Source organism: Akebia trifoliata, chromosome 3, assembly GCF_017979445.1.
Source record: "Akebia trifoliata isolate Shusen 1 chromosome 3, ASM1797944v1, whole genome shotgun sequence".
Taxonomy (NCBI): Eukaryota; Viridiplantae; Streptophyta; class Magnoliopsida; order Ranunculales; family Lardizabalaceae; genus Akebia; species Akebia trifoliata.
This window is the reverse complement of record NC_141377.1, coordinates 4,135,895-4,144,870: the sequence shown is the minus strand read 5'-3', so window position 1 is coordinate 4,144,870 and position 8,976 is coordinate 4,135,895. Positions and strand designations below refer to the sequence as shown.

Sequence of the window (8,976 nt, the reverse complement as noted above, 5' to 3'; positions counted from 1 at the left end):
GTCTTTGATTTTTTCGTCTGTTAGGTAAGATATTTTGAGGTGATCAATGACTATGACCAAGTCATAGAAATGGGACCTGATTTTATAAAATAATTGGTTTGGTCTAAGAATAACTCAATTTTTGCTAGTTATTTTCTATGAAAATAAATTAGGGTAATTTTAGAAAAAAATACATATTTTTAAAAATTTTAACAAATATAAATTCTTCCAACAAAATTGAACCAGGTCCAACCATTTTTATATTAATTTTTTTGTTGTTCAAACTCAGTTTTTAAACCAGTAGCCACGTGCACTCATTTGTTACCTCCCTTAATCTCTTTGGTTACTTACAAATAAGTGGAAATTACCAAAAAGGGAGTATTTTTTATTTTTTATTTTTTGTGAAATTCCCATTTGAAGACAATTATTTTTCAAAGATTGACAGTTATTATAACCTTTAATTTGAAAAATAATTATTTGAGATAACCCTTATATTTTCAAATTGATGATATGCCCCTTTGACCTTATCTTCATTCCCTTCCCTCTCAAAAATTTTAGGTGACCCAAATGCATTTTGGTGAATATTTGAAATACCTACAATGTTTTCAAATTGATGACATTGCCTCCTGTTGGGTTATGTTTTCTATTCTTTTATATGGGATTGTTGTAGATTCAAATCGGATTTTTTGATGATCTGTTAACAACCTGCATGATCCGTTTAAATATTAGACCCATTTGCTTTGATTTTGGATCCGACCCTATTAGCGGCAGTTATCCATTGCTGAAAAACCTAAAGCCCCTGTGTATTTGTCTACTAATGGTGGTTATAAAACCTCCATCAATTCCTCATGTTAACCGTATCTCTGATAAACTGCCTCTAAATAATGTATGCGATTACTTAATCATCGTTAATAATATAAATAATGTATTTAAAAATATTGATATATTTATTAATGGAATTGGTTGCGGTTAAAAATCGTCATTAATAATCTTCTTTTTTAATTTATTTATTAATTAGCAACTGAAGCTGTACAGATATTAACAAATTTGAATTAGAAAAAAAAATACATATATCTAAAATTAATAAATTTGAATTAAAAAAATACATATATCTCAAATGTAAGGACTGTAAACAAAGAATAGAAAATTACTTAAAGACAGAATAATTCTAATTAGCATCAGTGTTTGTAAAATCTCCTCTTCACTTAGAGCCCAACAACACAATCATAAGGGGTTTGTCTATCATGGGCACAGCCTCACATGTTTCTTTCTTGTGAAGCTCTGTATGAAAATACGTACACCACCAAATTTTCTCTCTGATTGAGCATTGAATCTCATTCGTCGGTGATATTAATGTTCAAAAGCAGGCAATCAGATATGAGGCTACAAGATCATACAAAAGAGAGGAGATTCACAAGACATCAATCTACACAATCAACCAGTTGTTCAATTAACAACGTTTGGAAGAATGTCGAATCGCCACTGCCACGAAACCTAAAACATAAATTTTACACTGACAATTGTACATTTTATGACACTTATAATGTGATCTTCTCCATAAAGTTGCTGCAACTGTTTTACAACTTCTTGAGTACCATCAGGACTCCCATCATCCTCAACAATAATTTCAAAATCAATATCCCTAAAGCAAGCATAGAAAGGGGTGTCTACTTTAGTTTCATGCACAGATAAGGGTAGTCTTATGGACAGAATGAAAACCAAATGTAAATTAGAAAATGAAAACAAGAGCAAGAGAGGCCTTACCCCAACATTATTCATTTACCAAATCGATTATATTAATGTTAATTTTATATGATCAAAGAATATTTTTCTTAATCATGTCAATCGTTCAAAATCAAATATATCTCCAGAACCTATCACATTAGGATCTTATCAAAATTTTAGGTACTAACCTCGTTGAGCTATTAGATCACAAACCTGATTTGATGTCGAATCTAGTGGAGTGAATCGTTCTTCTTTAATTTCACACGTTCCAAGTTGATCCATGTTTCACGATTTCTAGACTCTCATTCTCCCTCTATCTATTTGCAAGATCGGCTAGGGTATGCCTTGATTGACGGTAATAATCAATTGATAGATATAGATCCTTTCAACGTGTTGGTCATGTCAAGGGCGGAGCCAAGATTTTCTTGTAGTGGGGGCAAACTATGGTTAGTTGTATAGTTGAAGAACTTGAAGATGAATGGTTTTAAGGAGAAATTTAGAGGTTTTTAATTTTTCTATTTTTTCTATTTTTATATATACTAGTAAAGTGCACATGCGTTGCACATGAAATACATGTTTAATTAACATGAAATTATAGATTAAAATTTTAAAATTATTTGTACCTAATTTAGTCTATCCCAAAAAAGTTCTAAATTTTTATTTTTTTTAGAGAGGTTTTCAACATTTTACCAACTACATGAAACTTTGTGATATGCATTACAAAGGTTCATGATATTCTTTTTATTTGGAATTAATCTAATCTCTCTTTTAAATTAATAGCGCTCACTCTTATAAGTATGTTTGTGCCATTGTTTCACATTTAACAAATCAGTTGAATCTTTCTTTTGAGCAATAATGCTTATTTGATTGAGATTATCATAGCAACTCCAATATATCTGATGTCATGTATTCTATAAATTACGTAACTTCATAGAATTATTCTTTGGATTAGAATTATCCTTTGGATCACTAACTAAATTTATGAATTGGGAGAAAGATTCTCTTGCAATAGGATTTGGTGGTTTAATTAGCTTGTGGAATCATGACTAATGCAATCCCACTCTTCTCCAAAATATCTTTTTTTCCTACTAAATTGTGTTGGTCATAGATACCAGATTAGATTGGGATTTCATTCTTCATTTTTTAATAATGAAATTCAAATCATCATCATTTTGTAGGAGAAAAATATAAACATTGCTCCAAAAGAGCTTTTAAGGAACCATTCTTTGTGCAAAAATTACAATCTAAGAAGGCATGAAGTAAGAATAACAAATTTTTCAAACAAAATATCCAAAAAATAGTTGGACAAACAAGGGTGTGGAAGTCATCATACAAAAGGGACAAAAAAATCTCACCTTTTATGGTCCGTATTTTGAACAAAGCCTAAAACAGAACATGAATGCAAATAAATAAAGGGGTCATTTCCAAATTCAATTTTTTCATCAATGAAATCTAAATAAAAAAAAGTATTATAGATTTGAGAAAGAGAGCACCTACTCAAAGGAGACAAAGACCTCATTGGGATTCCTTTCCCTATCCCTCTGCATTAGAAATTGAAAACCTATATTTAGAGACAAATCAAAACCCACAAAAGTTGACAAAGAGAGACAAAATACCTCAGATATTTTTTAAAGAAGAATTAGAAGGGAAAAAAAAAATTGTGAGAGAGTTCATTCGACTTAAAAGATATAATTACTCTTGATGTTAACAGCGACATTCCGAGAAGCTCAAACCTAATTATTGGTGCATATAGAATCAACCATTTGTTGCTTTATTTCTAATGTAATTCTAAATAAAGCAAATTGATTCATGAGTACCTCACAAAACTATTGTTATATGCAGAAATTGAAATAAGGATTCATAAAAGTGAGATATAAGCCATTGACATTGGGTTTTCAATAAAAATCCAAAACCAATAGACAAATGTCTCGTAGAGCCAATAAATACAAACTAAGGTAATCACAGGAAAAAAATATGAACTTCTAACAAATAATCACATTTTTTCCCTATGTTTGAGTGTAATGATTATAAATGGTTAGCTAACACTTTCTTTTTTTGGCTATACAGGCTGCACGTACAAACCACCCTTACCATCTCAGTTAGCCCCTAATGGTAAGGGTTAATCAACTCATAAGACACCAACTATCATAATAATTTCATTAAAATTACTCATTTTTTATTAAAAAATAATATTTATATATATATATATAGGGAAATGTTTGGCACCCTACATTTACCCTACGTGTTTGTCCTACATGGGTTAGAAGTTTTGGAATGGGCCGATTTCTTGTGAGGGTGATCTCCTCATCATAGAGATCATCCTCACAAAAAATCAGCCTATTCCAAAACTTCTAACCCATGTAGGACAAAACACGTAGGGTAAAGCGTAGGGTGCCAAAAATATGAAATTCAAATCATCATCATTTTGTGGGAGAAAAATATAAACATTGCTCCAAAAGAGCTTTTAAGGAACCATTCTTTGTGCAAAAATTACAATCTAAGAAGGCATGAAATTAGAATAACAATTTTTCAAACAAATATCTAAAAAAATAGTTGGACAAACAAGGGTGTGGAAGTCATCATACCAAAGGGACAAAAAAATCTCACCTTTTTATGGTCCGTATTTTGAACAACAAGCCTAAACAGAACATGAATGCAAATAAATAAAGAGGGTCATTTCCAAATTCAATTTTTTCATCAATGAAATCTAAATAAAAAAAAGTATAATAGATTTGAGAAAGAGAGCACCTACTCAAAGGAGACAAAGACCTCATTGGGATTCCTTTCCCTATCCCTCTGCATTAGAAATTGAAAACCTATATTTAGAGACAAATCAAAACCCACAAAAGTTGACAAGAGAGACAAAATACCTCAGATATTTTTTAAAGAAGAATTAGAAGGGAAAAAAAAAATTGTGAGAGAGTTCATTCGACTTAAAAGATATACTTACTCTTGATGTTAACAGCGACATTCCGAGAAGCTCAAACCTAATTATTGGTGCATATAGAATCAACCATTTGTTGCTTTATTTCTAATGTAATTCTAAATAAAGCAAATTGATTCTTGAGTACCTCACAAAACTATTGTTATATGCAGAAATTGAAATAAGGATTCATAAAAGTGAGATATAAGCCATTGACATTGGGTTTTCAATAAAAATCCAAAACCAATAGACAAATGTCTCGTAGAGCCAATAAATATAAACTAAGGTAATCACGGGAAAAAAATATGAACTTCTAACAAATAACTACATTTTTTCCCTATGTTTGAGTGTAATGATTATAAATGGTTAGCTAACACTTTCTTTTTTTGGCTATACAGGCTGCACGTACAAACCACCCTTACCATCTCAGTTAGCCCCTAATGGTAAGGGTTAACCAACTCATAAGACACCAACTATCATAATAATTTCATTAAAATTACTCATTTTTTATTTAAAAAATAATATATATATAGGGAAATGTTCGGCACCCTACATTTACCCTACGTGTTTTGTCCTACATGGGTTAGAAGTTTTGGAATGGGCCGATTTTTTGTGAGGGTGATCTCCTCACCATAGAGATCATCCTCACAAAAAATCAGCCTATTCCAAAACTTCTAACCCATGTAGGACAAAACACGTAGGGTAAAGCGTAGGGTGCCAAATGGGACCCATATATATATAAACTGCACATGAGGGATTTCTTGCAGAATCCTTCAAAACAAAAAAAAAATTCTACAATGAATCTTGCAAAAGTTCCTTATTGCAGAAGCAAATGGCACCCATGCAAAACAATCATATGGAAACTTTATGTAGATACAAAGATTCATAAATCTTCTTGGTGCTTAATTGTATTCAAAGAATACAAAATCTAGATCGATTGTATTCATTTTTGAAATTTCAATGCAATTTATAAATCCAAAGATGAAAATTCCTAATAATTTTGACACAAAAACAAAATAAAAAAGGACACTTCTTGGAGAAAATTTCCATTGGTAATACTTCTAACAAAAAAAAAAAAAAAAGTTTTCAAAATATATTGTTTTGAAGAACCAAGGGGCAAGCCTATGGTTTGGAGCTATTTTACAATTTACAATTACAACTTAAGAAATGTGAATTGTAAATTGAAAGTTTGGGTTCTAATGATTCATGGAAAATTACTCGTGTAAAAACATATGATCCTGACTCCATAAACACAAAATTCAACAATCAAGTTTTTCCCTCACAATAAGTATCTTTAAGATATGCAGTAGGAGGATTCAGGATCAAATGTTTTTTCAAGAATCAATTTCTATGAGTTACATAACCTATAGACTAATATTAGAACTTAAAATGAGAACAAATGCTCAAGTTCATATCTTATTACAAAAGTCATAGAACTAAGTTCAGTTAAAATATTAAAATTGAAGAAGATAATGGACTAAGCCCATAGCTTTATTAAAATTGATGAGGTGGTTTCCTTTTACGAAATAGTCAAACATGTTTTCAGAATCAAGGACATAAGGGAAGGAAAAATAACAAAACTTACCATGAATTACATGATGTTTATGATAGAAGTTACAACCAAAATATAAGGAAATATAAATAAACAAAAGGAAAATATAAACAAATAAAAGGGTAATAACCTCACCTCTCTCAGCAGCCAATTCATTGTTTATTAGTACCTGAATGTGAGATAACAAAAGTTAATAGTTTAGTGTAGAATTGAAATTGTACAAGGCTGTCCAACAAAAAAAATGATATTAAAAGAGAAATCAGTGTTATAAAAAATCCCATAAATAAAAGGTAATTATCAGTGAATGCGATTACAAAATATACAGTTAGAAAGAACATTGTCTACACATCAATTCATTGTCCAACATACTCAATAATAGATAACTCATCATATCATGAAGATAGCTCTGTCCAAACACTTTGGAACATGAGGCCTACAGTTCATATATTAGAGGTATACTTTTGGAGGAGTTTGTGTTTAAATAGGAATATTTGTTAAGCTAAGGTTGTAATCTAGGCGGGTTGTCTCCATTCTTGAATTCATCTTCTTGCTCTTAAAAAAATTATAATTAGTAAAAAAATTTGCAACAAGAAAAATGATAGAGGGAGGATGGAAAAGCCCAAAATCCAATAAAGCGTGCTCAAATTGCCACAAAATACAGATAAACATGAAATATGGAAACTAATTTTTCACTTGTAATAACAGAGCATGTAGGAGGAATTGATGATTGGGATCACTGGCCAATAGCAATAAGGTTCTCCTAATAAAAATTAAGGCTATTCCAGATTCGTTTCTAAGGTGATAAGTACATTTGCTCATCAATGAAGTGGTAAGTGCAAAAAAACCTAGATCATAAATAAAACTTTATTCTTGGTAACGACATGTGAACAGTTATAATTGAAATTTAAATTTTCAAATGAGCTCTCCATTTGAAAAGAAAGATTAATTTTTTAATCTTTGTTAATATTTAGCATTCTCTCAATAAGATGTTAACACTGATCTCTAGATATAATATCAATTTCACTTAATTTATAGGTAGTATTTCCTATGACAAAAATGACAAACATGCCAAGAAGAAAGATAAGTAGAAAGAAAAACTCATACCCCCTTGTCTATTCTCTTCCAAGTTCCAGACATCTCAAACAATGATTTGGAGCATATGGGGCAACAATACCTTGGAATGAAACTCGGAGAAACATTTAATGACAATAAAACTATTCAAGAATGCAAACACCATTAACAGTGGTAGAATTGCTTAACATTCGGTAAACCTTTTCATTAGGCAAACTATTGAAGGAAGGATATTGAATTATGTTATTCCCACTCAAAAATGTTGCTAACCAAACTCTTTCATGGTAAAGACATTGTTTTAATATTTGATGAAAAGGGATAAACTCTGAAAGTTGCCAAATAAACTTCGTTGTCATCATCCAAAATAAGAAATCCAATTTTATTAAAGATGCAAATTATGTTACATGGATTTCAAAGCAACCCATTGAAAAACAAGAACAAAATATTCACAAAAAGATCAAATAATCTGAGCACCACTTATAGATTTTCTTTATTTGCAACATCTAAAATTCTAAATACAAAACCTAAAATAGCCACTAAAGAATCAGGAAACAAATAACCTGTAAAATGATGGAACTGCAAAAATTTGAGAGAAGTTAAATTGACGAACCTTCTTATCAGCTCTGATGCTGCCTGTACCACCAAAAGAAAAGAGAACAAAGCAGAATAAGAAAAATTAAACAAATTAGAAATTAACAAACCATAATCAAAGAGATTTAGAAATTAACAAATTTAAGTTCTAAAAGTTGAAGCTAAAGCTCAACTTTTGCCTACAAACGCCTTTTTTTTTCTCTTGATTCTCTAATGGATTCCGACTCGAGATTTGTCTTCTGCAACTCCTCCTTCAAATAGAGAAACAGATTAACCTGAAATGAATTTTTTTAATTAAAAGAAAGAGAGACATGGAATTGAGGAAGGAAACTTACGGTAATTGCAAAACTTCTTGATGAGAGTCATGAGTTTCCTCTTAATACGGCGCTGGAATCTTTTATGAGTCCTAGCATGGAAGAGCTTCACCAACTCATCGTTCCCATGTTGAGCAATAGAGAATCCAATAGAAATCGTGATGATTGAATAAAAGAGAGAAGATACGAAAGTTTTCAAACTCAATATGGTAATTAAGATTTTCTGATGTGGAGATCTGGTCCTCAACTGGATTACAATAAAGGTGGCACTTATAATTTTCTTCTTCTTGTAGGAGAAATTATTGAATCGATTGAGAAAGAGATCAAGAGAATCACAGGTAAAATGAAGAGTTTCGAGTGTAAATGGAGAGCGTTTGGAAGATGAAACGAGATTGTAGGGTTTTGGTCTCATAAAGAGATGCGGGGGAGGTGGAGAGGGGATGAGACGTTTCAAATGAAAAAGAAGAGTTTTAAATTGGGACATATAAGGAAATAATATATTAAAGAATTATATTTTAATCAATCAAAAAAGTCGTACGATGAATCCTCTTTTTATATAAGTAATAGATGCATTCTTTGTAGGTCGAAGAATATATATATATATATATATAGATGGGGATGATGAGAAATGGGGTGAGAGAGAAGATGAGAAGATTGGGTGAGAGAGAAGATGAGAAGATTGGGTGAGAAGATGATTTTTTAAAATAAGGAAAACAAATAAATCAGAAAAACCCCAAAATAAAATCCATAGAGATCCTAAAATCTGTGATTTTAACTCTCTATGTATTATCAGAAGAACTAGAATTCAAAAACCAACATCT

The 8,976-nt window shown here is 30.8% G+C and overlaps 1 long non-coding RNA gene across 4 annotated transcripts; it reads right to left on the bottom strand.

Moving 5' to 3' along the window:
- Nucleotides 1-877: 877 nt before the first annotated feature.
- LOC147405616 (uncharacterized) lies at nucleotides 878-8,737 on the bottom strand. Of its 4 annotated transcripts, none has more exons than XR_015176014.1 (6): nucleotides 8,177-8,737; nucleotides 7,811-8,092; nucleotides 6,315-6,348; nucleotides 3,202-3,245; nucleotides 3,060-3,087; nucleotides 878-1,621 (listed from the first exon to the last, which is right to left on the bottom strand). It is a non-coding gene; the product is annotated as an uncharacterized LOC147405616 (long non-coding RNA). The 4 variants fall into 4 exon arrangements; XR_015176013.1 differs by having other exon boundaries at nucleotides 7,861-8,092; XR_015176016.1 differs by having other exon boundaries at nucleotides 880-1,621; nucleotides 7,811-7,883.
- Nucleotides 8,738-8,976: the final 239 nt, after the last annotated feature.